The following is a 15,427-nucleotide window of genomic DNA, read 5'->3' as shown; positions in this document are numbered from 1 at the left end:
GAGCTAATGCTGTAAATTGTACAAGGAACCCTCTAACCTGGTGCATTATTAAAAAATATTGTTTTATGTTTACAATAAATTACATTAATCTACTTCTTATTTATGTGACGAACACACAGTAAACACACAGTATAGAAGTCAACACAATGTAACACAATGTATGTTTTTTTTAATTTTGTATGTAAGATCGATCTGGGATTTTGTGAATCGATATTCGATTATTAAAATTAAGATTGATTAAAACAAATTAACCCAGCTCTAGTTAGATCCATTTGCAGTGGATATATGTATGCCATATAATCAATATTTTTTAGCTCTAGTAAACATTGAGAGAGTTACTGAATATAAATATCTGGGCATGGCTTGATGGGAAATGTATGTTTAAATAGCATATACAGTAGATGATCTTTTCAGCAAACTTCTGCAAACATTGGCTTCTTCTACAAAAACAGAACCGGCTTCACTTTAACATGAGCAGGCACACACTCATGCTGCACACGCCCACACTTATGGCCACAAAGGAAAGGTCACTTTAAAAATAGTATAGCAACAGTAACAGTGTATTTCACTACCAAAGGACCTAGCATGTCCTACATGCTCTGTAAATAACTATGTACAGATACCGAGATGTCCCACTATGTTACCTGTTTATTGCACAATGTTGTTTTTATTGGATTCTATTATATGTTGTACTACTGTATTGCACATCGTTGCGGGCAAGACCACCCGCATTTCATTGTATACTTGTATGCCGTGACAAATAAAACTCTTGACTTGACTTGGTTGAAGCAGTATTATGGGGATGTAATAATTCTCCCCTCAGATTTATTACTGGTGATAGCTGGTACTCACCACTGTGTCTGGTTTGGACTTCTCTGGCAGAGGCGTAATTTGATTGATTGAAAACTTTAATTAACAGATTGCAGAATGGGTACAGTAGGCCTACAGTACAGCTCAATACACACAATTGTTAAGGGGATGCAGACCAGAGAAAGACTTTCGTCTTGATGATAATGATCATTGGTATTTGTTTATCTATAAGGCCATTACATTTCTACATTGGAACTTTGGTTGGTGCAGTCGTAATATGGGAACTGGTAACACGCCACGCACGCGCACGCGCGTAGCGCACAACGAATGGATAGAGCGCATCTTTGTGCGCGCGTACTGATCATCTAGTAACACGGCGTGTAACCGCGTGTGACCACGACTGCACCATCTAACCCAGTTTCAAATAATTACTGTTAACATCAACAGTTCAACACTGAATAGCAATGCAATATTGTTTTATACTGGCTAGACTGACTGCATTGTGTTGAATCACTTTTTTTTTTATTTTACAACCCCTCAGATTTAGATCAATTAGATTTTTAGGAGATAGCCGGGGGGAGGGGGGAAAGGGAGGCTCTAATCAACGTTCATTCATTTTATCCCCCCGCGCTCTCTTCCCCCCCCCCTCCCCCTTGTTTATCTGTATATCGTGTATGTCATAAATGTTACGATGAATTGAAAATGGGGGACCCTGATGTAAACAAGATGAAAGTCTTTCTCTGGTCTGCATCCCCTTAACAATTGTGTGTATTGAGCCGTACTGTATTGTACCCATTCTGCAATCTGTTAATAAAGTTTTCAATCAATCAATCAAACTCCCCCTTCCCTCACGAGCTCCATGTAACGCGGAAGTACAGTGGTCTCTAGCCTTCCGAACCCGAGGGGGCGGGGCCTGTTGAGACGTGAGACTCAGGAGCCTAGAAAAACTTGCTGGCTGTCGGCGTCGGCGAACGCTGAGAGGTGAGTTGCTCTGTTGTCAGCTAACTGCTAACGGCGGCTAACAGGGGTAGAAACAAGGCAGACTGCATGTACTAACACGGTGAAATACCCCACGTCAGTGTCGAGCCGGCGTGTATTCATTGCTCTGAATGACAAGGTTTCAAACGCGTCCTTTAGATACTGGGATGTTAGCGAACGTTACCAGCGAAGGTTCGAGTTCTAAAGTTCGCTGACATATGTTGGCTCCGGTGTCGGCAGAGTGGGAATCTGGGCACATGCTGAATGTCAAATGCGAAACTACTAACCGTTTGGTAAATCTGAGGGGTTGTAAAAAAAATAAAAAGTTATTCAACACAATGCAGTCAGTCTAGCCAGTATAAACAATATTGCATTGCTATTCAGTGTTGATGTTAACAGTTTATTTTAATGTGTATGTTGTTTACATTTGCTACCTAATTGTTTGCATACCTGTGGCTAGATGGTTTTGATTGATTAATTGAAAACTTTATTAACAGATTGCAGAATGGGTACAACACAACATCTCAATACACACAATTGTTAAAGGGATGCAGACCAGAGAAAGACTTTCGTCTTGTTTACATCAGGGCCCCCCATTTTCAATTCATCATGACATATATGACATACTGTACATGACATACAGATAGACAGTACTGCTACATCTATACATTTATGACATACCAGATTTGCAGATACAGTACTGTTTGTGATACAAAAAGAGTCCAGAAAAGAGAGTATATACATTTGACGTAAAAACTGTACATTGGAGGAGGGGTGGGTAGGAGGGGTTGGGGGGCGAACACTGTACAACTGTACAAGCAAAACTGTACATTGGATTATTGACAACCATACTAGGTAATTTACTGTACATTGGAGGGGGTTGGGTTAGGACATTTACAGGGGCCAGTTTCGAATTGCAGTCTCCCGTAGGTGTTCTTTGAGAGTGGTTTTGAAAGTGGGTAGTGATTCACATTCCTTTACAGCTTTGGGTATGGCGTTCCACATTGATGTGGCATAATTGCGAAACGTGTTTAGTCCCTTGTTTGAGCCGAATCTGGGTTTAACATGATTTGTGGAGCTCCCTCTGGTGTTGTGATCGTGGTATTCACTGACCTTTGGGAAGTATTTTGACATGTACATGGGTACCTTGGTCGTGTAGTGTATCTTGTAGACCAGGCCCATTGCAAGTTGCTGTACTCTGTTGTCTACTCTAAGCCATCCTAGGTTGTCAAAGTGGGCAGGGGTGAGGTGGGTTCTAGGAGTAAGGTCAAGCAGTAGTCTGACCAGTTTGTTTTGAGATGTTTGTAATTTTGTTTTTAGCGCCTTTGAGGTGCTTTGGTACCATGAGGTGCAAGCATAGTCGTAGTACCCTTGAATGAGTGCTCCTGCCAGAGTCTTCAGGGTATTCTTGTTTACCAGAGAGGAGATCCGGTACAAGAATCAAGTTCGTTGGTTGACTTTTTTTTATTACATCGGATGCCATTTTGTCACAGGAAAGATTAGCCTCTAGGATGGAACCCAGGTAGGTAATTTCATCTTTCCTTGTGACAATATTGTCACCCACTGTAACTGAGAAGCCGTCGGTCTTGCTGAGTTTGTTATTTGAACCGAAGAGAATGGACTCTGTTTTGCCCATGTGTAATGATAGTTTATCAGCGAGCCATATGCAGATTTTGCCTAGTTCCGAGCTGAGGGTTTTTTCAACCTGTAACTTGTTCTTGTCAGAGACCAGCAGGGCTGAGTCGTCCGCAAACAGGAACAAGTTGCAGTCACAAGCAGACTTGTGCATAAATAAAATGCATAAATTAGGAACAGTAGCGGTCCTAGTATGCTTCTTTGTGGAACACCACAGCTCACTGGGAGGGGCGTGGGGGGGATGCGTGTACGCCGGTAGCATGCGCATTTTGTTTTTGCCCCCACGCGCTCACACACGCAGGTTTTAATAATAATAATAATGCAGGTTTTGCCGCCACGCCGGTAGATAATAATAATACTTAGAATAATAATACTTAGACAAACGCACGCAATTAGCACAAGTGTAAATTATGCATTCGTCACTCAGTTTTAACATCGACGCACTTAGCTCAACTAGTTCGCCAGCTTGCTGTGGAGCCTATGGTCACAAGTTCGAATCACTCTTAGTTAAATTCTTTTCAATTCTTCGTTTAATTAATTTATCATCTCTCTATATTAACGTAACTAGTTATTAGGAGTTTTTCATTGTTCAAGAGTGGATATCTGTTGCAGAACATGCCTGTTAATTACTTTTTAAATATCTGTTATGTGGTTAGGGTATGTATGTTTTTTAAATAAATGCCCAGTCAAGTTTCAAGTTTCTTTAATAGTTGTCATACAGAAGTACAGAATACTTTCATACAAAATGCTTCTTACTGTTACGCTCCAGAGACTGTGCTAGACAAGATAGTATCAATAACATAGTATAGCATGTAAATTAGAAGTAGAAAATGAGGTCACAGTGTTCAGTATAGACATATGTACAATGTTCGATGCAGAATAGACGTAACTGAGTTACCATATAATATACAATACTATGCAGTGTACTAATGTACAATATTATATAGTGCAAAGCAGAAATGGGATGAGGTACAATTTAGGTACAATTTACAGTAAGGTGTACGAGTTGTAGTGCAATCCTTCATCAATAAATATAAAGTGTGGGGAGTGGGTGCTACAGTGTGTTTGTTTAAAGTGAGTGTGTGCTATAAAGTGTGGGGAGTGGGTGCTACAGTGTGTTTGTTTAAAGTGAGTGTGTGCGTGTGGATGTGTGTGCTATGTGCGTTTGATGGTTGTTGTTGTGTAGTGTTCATTGTTCGTTAAGCAGCCTGATGGCCTGGGGATAGAAGCTTCTTCTGAGTCTTTCTGTGCTCGCCTTGAGACTCCGGTATCACTTGCCTGACCGCAGCAGTTCAAAGAGGCAGTTGTTCGGGTGACTGGAGTCTTTAATGATTCTCTTAGCCTTGCCCCTGCACCGCTTGTTGTAAATGTTCTGGAGGGTGGGGGGCCCCCCTCCGATTGTGCGTTCGGCTGAACGTGTCACTCTTTGTAGTCTGCTTCGGTCTTGTGCAGTGCTATTCCCAAACCAGGAGGTGATGTTACCAGTCAGGATGCTCTCTATTGTACATGAGTAGAAGTTCTTAAGGATCTTCTGACTGACTTGGAACTTCCTTAGGCGCCTGAGGAAGTAGAGGCGTTGTCGTGCCTTCTTCACAACACTGTCAATGTGTGTGGTCCATGTCAAGTCCTCGGATATGTAGGCTCCGAGGTACTTAAAGCTGTTGACTCTCTCAACCGGTGCCCCGTCGATGCTGAGGGGGCTGTAGTCCTTGACCCCCGACCTCCTGAAGTCCACAATCATCTCCTTTGTTTTGCTGACGTTCAGGGAGAGGCTGTTTTCCTGGCACCATCCCGCCAGGACCTTGACCTCTTCCAGGTAGGCCCTCTCGTCGTTGGCAGAGATCAGGCCCACCACCACTGTGTCGTCAGCAAATTTGATGATTGTGTTGCTACTCCGCTGAGCAGTCGTGTGTGTACAGGGAGTAGAGGAGGAGACTCAGAACACAGCCCTGGGGGGCCCCTAAGTCTTGTGCTTTGTCACCACCTGTCAATCTGTTCTGTTATTGGTCCATGATGGCAATAAATTGATGATTTTTACAGCCTAATCTAAAACAGATTTTTTACACATTGGTTCAAACGCGATCACGGAAGGTGACAACCCTAACATGTCATGTTGTGTCACAACAGAATGAGTAGGTGAGTGTTAGGCGGCCTACAGAAAGTGTAATCTATTGATTGACTTGCGCGACCTAGTCAATTCGGTAGAAGAGTCTGGGGGGCGAGATTATGCATGACCAGCCTGTGATCTAAATATGACCTATGTGTTGATGGAATCACGTTAATATAGAGATGAAAACAATACAATACGTTATTTCAATTGATATGAATAGCTAGTTACGTTAATATAGAGAGATGAACGTTATTTCGATTGATATGAATAGCTAGTTATGTTAATATAGAGCAGGGGTCGGGAACCTATGGCTCGCGAGCCATATATGGCTCTTCTGGTGACAGCATATGGCTCCCAGAATTTTGAGTGATTTTTTTTTTTTTTTTTTTTTATATATTTTTTTTAATACTTGTGATATTTCTTAATAATACTGTGTCATTTAAAAGTAAACAGAAATTAGTTTTGAAGATGCAGCTAATAGTATCTGTAGCTGAAGATATAGCGAGCAGAGCTGGCGAGGGAACACAAGTGGACAGAAATTAAAAATCTTCAACCTGAAGACCAGCTGATTCTTAAAACTTGGAACGAGCTTCCTGTGACATACCACACAATGCAGCATGAGTATTGCCGTATATTGACCATGTTTGGCTCTACATATGCATGTGGGCAGTCATTCTTGCATATGAGGAACATTAAGACCAACCTACGCTCACGTTTAACTGATGGAAGCCTCAACGCCTGCATGAAGCTCAACCTCACCACGTATGAACCAGATTACAAGGCCATCAGCAAAACCATGCAGCACCAGAAGTCGCATTAAAAGTAAGACATATTTAATTCATTATACGTTAAAAATACTATATGGCTCTCAATGAAATATATTTAGAAATATTTGGCTTTTATGGCTCTCCCAGTCAAAAAGGTTCCTGACCCCTGATATAGAGAGATGATAAATTAATTAAACGTACACAAAAAATAAAAAAATTGAACTAAGAGTGATTCGAACTTGTGACCATAGGCTCCACAGCAAGCTGGCGAACGAGTTGAGCTAAGTGCGTCGATGTTAAAACTGAGTGACTAATGCATAATTTACACTTATGCCAATTGCGTGCGTTTGTCTAAGTATTATTATTCTAAGTATTATTATTAGGGATGCCCCGATCACGTTTTTTGCCACCGATACCGATCACCGATCGTCGTGTGCCATATCGGCCGATACCGATCCGATACCGATCGTTTTTGATTAAAAGAAATTAAAATTTATTTTATATAATTTTTTTTCTTTTTTTTATAAAATATATATATTATATAATTAGACTTGTACTTGTATTATCTGCGAGCCATCGCCACCACGCAACAAGCTCCACTGTCTGTGTGTACTCTAGTAGCCTCCAGCTATGGCCAGGATTCTCCGGAGCTGCAGCTGGACCTATACTCGAGTAGCCTCGAGCAGAGCTATGGCCAGGATTCTCCGGAGCTGCACCTGGACCCTATTGGTATAACGTTACTTAACTGTGCTCAGCAAGCCCTCAGCTCGAATACGCATCGAATCAGTGTTATAAGACATTGATATCAGGAGCTATCTGTAGCTACTGCTAGCCGGATATATAATGTTAATACAACGCCTCAGTGAATTATTTAGTTCAATGGGACATTTTGTTTGGAACAGTGAACTAACGTGAGCTAACAGCTAACAGCTAACAGGTATCATACACATCTCTACTAGACTTGCTGGAGCGTTTGTTGATATCAGGAGCTATCGGTAGCTGGCCGGCTAGATACCGTTCGGTTAGACAATGCCTCATCATGTATTAAACTCAAAGTGAATAGTTGACTGGGTCATTTTGTAACGGTAGCTAAGCTAACGTTAGCTCAGGGAGACGCCGACGCCGTCCTCCCGTGTCCCGTCTCACTAGACTAGACCCGTGTTTACATGCGTGCGGGAGGGAGGAGCAGACCCCGCAACACCCGGTGTTTGAGACATAACTCAGCGAATGAGATCGGCTTTGACGATCGGCGAAAATAAAGCATTATCACCGATCACCGATCGCATATTTATACTGATTATCGGCCGATAACGATCGGTGGCCGCTTGATCAGGGCATCCCTAGGCATGACCGCATGCTTTGTTTTATGGGCGTGTGTTCAGCACATAAAAACTGCGTAAAACACACATTTCTCCCGGTCGCTCACGCCCCCCCTGTCATGCCTCTGCGCCCCCCCTGGGGGGCGCGCCCCACACTTTGAGAAACACTGCACTAGACTATTGCCGGAGCATTTGTTGTTGACATGGGTCTGGGAGGGGGAGGCGCAGTGCGCTGCAGCAGCAGCTGTGTGCCTGAGAGAGAAGTCAGTGAGTGAGAACTCTGCTGAGAATTGGATCAGGTTATTCGCGTGTGTCTTCAATCGGTTTTCACGATCGGCGAAATTAAAGCATTATCGGAATTCACCAATCTCATATTTATACTGAATATCGGCCGATACCGATCACTGGCCGATCGATCGGGGCATCCCTAGAAATAACGATGAAAACCTGAGTATACTCTGGTTTTCGGGGGTCCTAGCGCTCAATGTTCAGCGCGTTAACCCGACTATAGTCGGGTCCAGCGCTGAAAGTGTTAACACTTCCGGTGCCGTTCACGTAGTTTCTGTCGCCCAATCGTTGAGTGCCGGAAGCGTAGATCTACGGTTTTCTCACGGTATTTCTTTTAATCGCTATTTCATAATTCAGCGGGGCACCTTGTGCATACTGTTCTGAGTGTGTCTGAGCTGGCAGACGGTCTTATACCGCCCTCTAACGCCTTCGGCCATTATTGTACCCAGTTAGAAACAGGTTTGTTTATTTTCTCTACTGAGCTGCGGCGTGGGGGCGGTCCTAAACACTCCGGCAAAACACACGCTTGTAGGGATGGTTTGGACTACTGACCCCACCCGCCCGTTGAAGTGCAATGCCCAACAATGTTGGAGACAGGATCGCTGTGGATAACTGGAATGGCGATCAGATAATTGGATTATTTTTTTTTGCATTTACATCAGATACCAGGTAAGGACACTATATATATAAGCTTTATTTTTTATTTTTTATATTTAATTTTTTTATAATTTTTTAAACATACATATAGACATAAACATAACAACATAAAATTAGATATACAAGCATTAATTAACAGTACACATCCAATTAAATCACCATTTAAATAAATGTATTATACGAGATATATACCTAATACTTGCTATCTAATACCCTAGTTCAAGTTCAAGTTCTTTAATAGTTGTCATACAGAAGTACAGAATACTTTCATACAAAATGCTTCTTACTGTTACGCTCCAGAGACTGTGCTAGACAAGATAGTATCAAATAACATAATAACATAATATAGCATGAATTTAGAAGAAGAAAATGAGGTCACAGTTGTTCGGTATAGACATATGTACAATGTTCTGAGTTACCATATAATATACAATACACAATACTATGCAGTGTACTAATGTACAGTACTATCTAGTGCAAAGCAGAAATGGGATGAGGTACAATTTTAGGTACAATTTACAGTAAGGTGTACGAGTTGTAGTGCAATCCTTCATCCATAAATATAAAGTGTGGGGAGTGGGTGCTACAGTGTGTTTGTTTAAAGTGGGTGTGTGCTATAAAGTGTGTGTAGTGGGTGCTACAGTGTGTTTGTTTAAAGTGAGTGTGTGCGTGTGGATGTGTGTGCTATGTGTGTTTGGTGGTTGTTGTTGTGTAGTGTTCATTCATTGTTCGTTTAGCAGCCTGATGGCCTGGGGATAGAAGCTACTTCTGAGTCTTTCTGTGCTCGCCTTGAGACTCCTGTATCGCTTGCCTGACGGCAGCAGTTCAAAGAGGCAGTTGTTCGGGTGGCTCGAGTCCTTAATAATTCTCTTAGCCTTCCCCTTGCAACGCTTGTAGTAAATGTTCTGGAGGGTGGGGAGCCCCCCTCCAATTGTGCGTTCGGCTGAACGTGTCACTCTTTGTAGTCTGCTTTGGTCTTTTGCAGTGCTATTCCCAAACCAGGAGGTGATGTTGCCGGTCAAGATGCTCTCTATTGTACATGAGTAGAAGTTCTTAAGGATCTTCTGGCTGACTTGGAACTTCCTTAGGCGCCTGAGGAAGTAGAGGCGTTGTCGTGCCTTCTTCACCACACTGTTAATGTGTATGGTCCATGTCAAGTCCTCGGATATGTGGGCTCCGAGGTACTTGAAGCTGTTGACTCTCTCAACCGGTGCCCCGTCGATGCTGAGGGGGCTGTAGTCCTTGACCCCCGACCTCCTGAAGTCCACAATCATCTCCTTTGTTTTGCTGACGTTCAGGGAGAGGCTGTTTTCCTGGCACCATCCCGCCAGGACCTTGACCTCTTCCAGGTAGGCCCTCTCGTCGTTGGCAGAGATCAGGCCCACCACCACTGTGTCGTCAGCAAATTTGACGATTGTATTGCTACTCCGCTGAGCCACACAGTCGTGTGTGTACAGGGAGTAGAGGAGGGGACTCAGAACACAGCCCTGGGGGGCCCCTATGTTGAGGGTGATGGATGAGGAGGTGCATTTGCCTGCTCTCACCACCTGGGGTCTGCCAGTCAGGAAGTCCAAGACCCACTGGCAGAGGTCATAGCCCAAGCCCAGGTCCCTGAGCTTGGCTATGAGTATGGAGGGGACTATGGTATTGAATGCCGAGCTGTAGTCGATGAATAGCATTCTCACATAGTTCCCCTGCCTCTTGTCCAGGTGTGATGCTGCTGTGTGCAGCACATGGGATATGGCGTCCTCCGTGGACCTGTTGGGGCGGTATGCAAATTGCAGGGGGTCCATGTTGATGGACCCCCAGGCCATCAGGCTGCTAAACGAACAATGAATGAACACTACACACATATGCTCTCGCTTGCTCCCCCCCCCCCCCGGACCCCCACTTGGATAATCCATCCATTATCATTCGCTCCTTACCAGGCACTACAATTCATATGCTAGCTTTTATTCTCTCCACCACTTCTAACCACATTGCAATTTTGGATTCACTGACACCTAAAATCCTTGCTGTCGATATTTCTAGATAAATCACATCGAGATATGTAAGAATCCAAACCTTCCTACAATTTTTTTCCGGTTGAAACCATCGTGATGCTATCAGCTTTTTAGCAGCTGTGATACCAGATAAAACTAATCTCTTTAGCTGTATAGGGACTGCAAACTCAAAAACATCATTCAACAGCAATACAGAGGGGTGTACGGGTATATTCAGAATTAAGAAATTTGATAATTGCTGGGATACTTCTTTCCAGAATATCTTAACTGGTGGGCAATCCCAGTACATGTGCATAAATGTACCCTCATCCCCATTTGTACATAAGGAGCATCTGGAGTCTTGTTTAAGTCCCATTCTGTTCAATCTTATAGGAGTCAGGTATGTCCTATGAATATAGTTAAGATTGATTTGTTGATGGTCCGGGTTACGTGACGCAAGTTGAATGTTTGCCCAGGCTTCTTGCCAATAAAAATTTATTTCCAGGTTTGGTATATCCCTCCTCCAGACTGAGTCTAGGGGGAGGATTTAATACTAGGACGTTAGTAATTGATGATAAAAATCTGATACAAAACCTCTCGATGTCTCTCTTTCATAGAAGAATTTGTGGTATCTGTGGTGTTCAATTGGTATCCTTAATGGGACTCCATGAGCCTTCAAACATACCAATAACTGTGCGTAAAAATAATATTTGGATCTGGTGAGATACATTTTTTTATGTATTTCTTCATATCTACAAAAACCCTGTTTGTTGAAAACATCTCCTAATGTGTGTATGCCCTGCTTTTCCCATTTAGGGTATCTTATAGGTCGTTTTCCAATCAGGAGTGCATTGTTATTGAATAGGGGAGTATGACTATGCCATTTATGTGGGTTAGAATATTTTTTTTGTGTTTCACGCCATATCCGGATCGCATGAGTAATAATGGGGCCAAATTTTAATTCGCATTGCTTAATTGATAATTTGTTGTATACTATATCCTGCAGTCTATGTGGTGCTACTATATTTACTTCTAAATTTCTCCAGGATACTGATGCTTGGGAATCAAACCAGGTTGTCAGTGGTCTTAAAGTGTACGCCTTAAAATAGTGGTAAAAATCTGGAAATGCCATACCTCCATCGGCTTTGTTTCTCTGTGCGGTGGATCTTTTTATACGTGGTGGTTTGTTATTCCAAATAAATTTGTATGCGGTAGAGTGTAATTTTTTTCAGTAACCATCTGGAGGGGGTAACGGTAGCATTGAGCTAATGAAGTTGATTCTAGGTAGGACATCCATCTTAACTATTGGTGCCTGAACTGAGTTTTTAAGTTTTGACCACCTGTCAAAGTCGTATTTGATCTTATTTTGGATTTTTATGTAATTGTACTTCACCGTTTGGCTTATAGTAGGGAATACTTCAACTCCCAAATAGAGCTGCCGCGGTATTGATGTTTTCCTTACCGCACACATTTGCAAAATATTTCCTACCGCCGCGGTATTACCGCACACACACACACAAAAAAAAAGTTTGAATGCATTTTTTTTGTAGTCTACTCTTTATATAGCATATAGCCTGCCTCTAGTCTAAATGTCTATCTTTAGAGGATGACTTTGCAGCATGAATATTGTTTGGGATTCGGCATGCACGCATTCGTTATTAAAAGTGAAACACGGATTCGAAGTCTCCCCTCGGTGTCGCGCCCGCCGGTTACCCCCCCGACCCTTTCTTCTTCTTATTATTATAACGTTACTACTTATGATTACAAAGGTATTCGATTTGTGGCATTAACGTTAGTATAGTTACACGTTCGTATTTACCGGACCACATAGCAAGGCAAGCGTTACTCAATTAATATCTAAGTTCCTTTCTTTGCTCAGAGCGTGCCGAGTTGTACCCATTCTGCGGTCTGTTAATAAAGTTTTCAATCAGACAAGTGTATAGAACGAAGGGCTTTTATTATAACATTTCGTTGCAGTAAAATCATTATGCCTCGTTCCCTGAGGAGCGACGGCGTCGGTAATCCACTCCGGTGGGAGCTAACGTACTATTAGCCGTGTTGTGATGGCTGAGATTCAGGAAGTAAACGCACTGCAAGATGCTCCAAGCATGTGACGCGTATCTCTTCTGACCAATCAGTGGTCTGCAGTGTTTCATGTGACTTTTCTGGTACCCAATAGGGTCGCTTGGAATCTCGACAGAGAAGTAGGGTATATCTGCAGAGCCGCAAGCCCAACGAGAGCGTAATAATAATAATATAATAAAAAACAGCGGTGATGCCGGTATTCAGCCCAACGCTGCGGTGGGCATGATGTAACATCGATACCGCGGTAATACCGATACCGCGGCAGCTCTACTCCCAAACATCTAAAGTGTTTAACCATTGGTATTTCTTCTGGAAGGAGTATATTTTTTGCAGGGGCATTAAGTGGAAGGAAAGCCGACTTTGGCCAATTTATCCTAAATCCCGATAGACTGCCAAAGTCATCAATCAACTTGAGAAGATGAGGCATTGCGGTGTTAGGGTTTTGCATGAACAGTATTACGTCGTCCGCATATAAACAAATTTTATGTTGTGTGCCCTTGATTGCTATTGGTTCTATGAATTGGGATTGTCTTATATATTGTGCTAAAGGCTCTAATGATAAATCGAATAGTCCGGGACTAAGAGGGCAACCCTGTCTAGAAGAGCGTGATACCGGAAAGATTTCGGAGGTGATTATACCTGTTGTAATCATGGCCGATGGGTCTTTGTATAATACTTTAATCATATCAATGAATCCTTTTCCTAACCCCATCCTTTCTAATCGAATAGTCCGGGACTAAGAGGGCAACCCTGTCTAGAAGAGCGTGATACCGGAAAGATTTCGGAGGTGATTATACCTGTTGTAATCATGGCCGATGGGTCTTTGTATAATACTTTAATCATATCAATGAATCCTTTTCCTAACCCCATCCTTTCTAATACTGCCCATAGATAAGACCATTCCAACCTATCAAAAGCTTTCATTGCATCCAGGGACAGCATCGCCTTAGGTGTGGTGTCATCCTTGCTGGCATCTAGTACGTGTAGTAATCGTCTTATATTATCCGTGATCAAGCGGCCTCTTATGAAGCCAGTCTGGTCCGGATGAACTAAAGACGTCATATGCTTTTGGAGTCTGATGGCTAATACCTTAGAATACAGCTTGATATCGGTTCCGAGGAGGCTTAAGGGTCTGTACAGGGAGCGAAATTAACTTTTTGACTCACCGGCCAGTGGCGGGTAGATGGGAAGAGTCTACCCGCCAAGCATATTTCTTACCTGCCAAAAAATTTTTGATTAAAAAAAAATATATATATATTTTATATACAATCTTTTTTTTAAATAAAATATATATTATATAATCATACTTGTAGTTGTATTATCTGCGAGACATCGCCACCACGCAATAAGTCAAAATGCTTGCTATCTGCAAACAGCTCCACTGTCTGTGTGTATACTTGAGTAGCCTCCAGCTCCAGCAAGGATTCTCCGGCCCTGCAGCTAGACCCTATATTCAGCTAGACCCTACATTCAGCATGCAAGGATTCTCCGGCGATGCAGCTGGACCCTATTTATAACGTTACCGTTCTTTTGTCAAATCACATTCAACATGCCCTCAGCTAGAATACGCATTCAATCAATGTTATAAGACATTGATATCAGGAGCTATCTGTAGCTACTGCTAGCCCGGTAGATAACGTTAAGACAATTTAGTTTACTGGGACAGATGGATCAACGTGAGCTAGCTAAGCTAGCTAACGAGGGAACGGAGGTATTATGCACTTGAGTAGACTATTGCTGGAGCATTTGTTGATATCAGCAGCTATCAGTAGCTAGCCAGCTAGATACCGTTAGACAATGCCTCGTCATGTATTAAACTAAAAGTGAATAGTTGACTGGGTCATTGTTTAAACAGTAACGTTAGCTCTTGGAGGTCCGATATAGACTAGAGCAGACGGAAGTAAACAAGCCAAATGATAGCTTCCGATTGGTCATTTGCTTTTTTTTCTCATGAAACCAGTCACGTCACTCTACTGTGATTGGACCGTTGACTTGAGTGCGATGTGGGACTTGTAGTTTTTTAACGATCTCGCGGCGGAGAAAAAAAAGACGAGCGGCTATAATCTGTACTCGCACAAGAGTATCGTTATGAACTACACGCCACACGGCGGGCAGCCCTCTAAGTGTCATGCGCCAAAGGTAAAAACAGACCGCCCCTGGCGGGCGGCGGGCTTTAGTTTCGGTCCCTGGGTCTGTAACTACCGCAATCGGTGGGGTCTTTGTCTTTTTTAAGGAGGACTGTTATGAGTGCAATATTGTCGTTCTTATGGAAGTTCCCCTCCTTGATTGAGTATAAAATCATTAAGTAATAGGGGTCCAATTACGTCCCAACATGAGAGGTACATTTCTGGTGGGATACCGTCTCTTCCAGGAGCCCTACCACTTTGCATTTCAGATATGGCCTCTGTTGAAATATGACACGTATCATGTAAATTAATAGCAGAGACATTCTCCCATCACCACACTATATAACGTCTCTCTCTCAGCCAGAGGGCCACTCACAGATCAGTGACCTGCAGCTGACCCCTGGTGCATGGTTCCGTCCCTCTCACACACAAACCTACACACACGTCACACGCACACATCTTCCACACACACACACACACACACACACACACACACACACACACACACACACACACACACACACATACATACACCCTCGCTCTCAACGCGCACACAGTGCAACTCATTATGACAAAATGCCACAAGCCAACTAATATACGACCAGTCACATATTCCAGACTCCATTAAATCACAGATCGTTATCATAGAGACACACACGCACAAACTTGC

At 42.8% G+C, this 15,427-nt stretch overlaps 1 protein-coding gene across 1 annotated transcript in view; it reads left to right on the top strand.

Moving 5' to 3' along the window:
- Window positions 1-1,774: 1,774 nt before the first annotated feature.
- The window catches only part of lysmd4 (LysM, putative peptidoglycan-binding, domain containing 4), a 56,344-nt gene continuing 42,691 nt past the window's right edge, over window positions 1,775-15,427 (top strand). Inside the window, exon 1 of the mRNA XM_084334600.1 lies at window positions 1,775-1,791. The gene's annotated coding sequence lies outside the window, so the exon portion shown is untranslated. The remainder of the gene's footprint in view (window positions 1,792-15,427) is intronic.

The sequence above is a fragment of the Notolepis coatsorum genome, assembly GCF_963971535.1.
Source record: "Notolepis coatsorum genome assembly, chromosome: 18".
NCBI classification, from domain to species: domain Eukaryota; kingdom Metazoa; phylum Chordata; class Actinopteri; order Aulopiformes; family Paralepididae; genus Notolepis; species Notolepis coatsorum.
The sequence above is the reverse complement of the archived record's forward strand: the minus strand, read 5'-3'. Positions and strand labels throughout refer to the sequence as shown.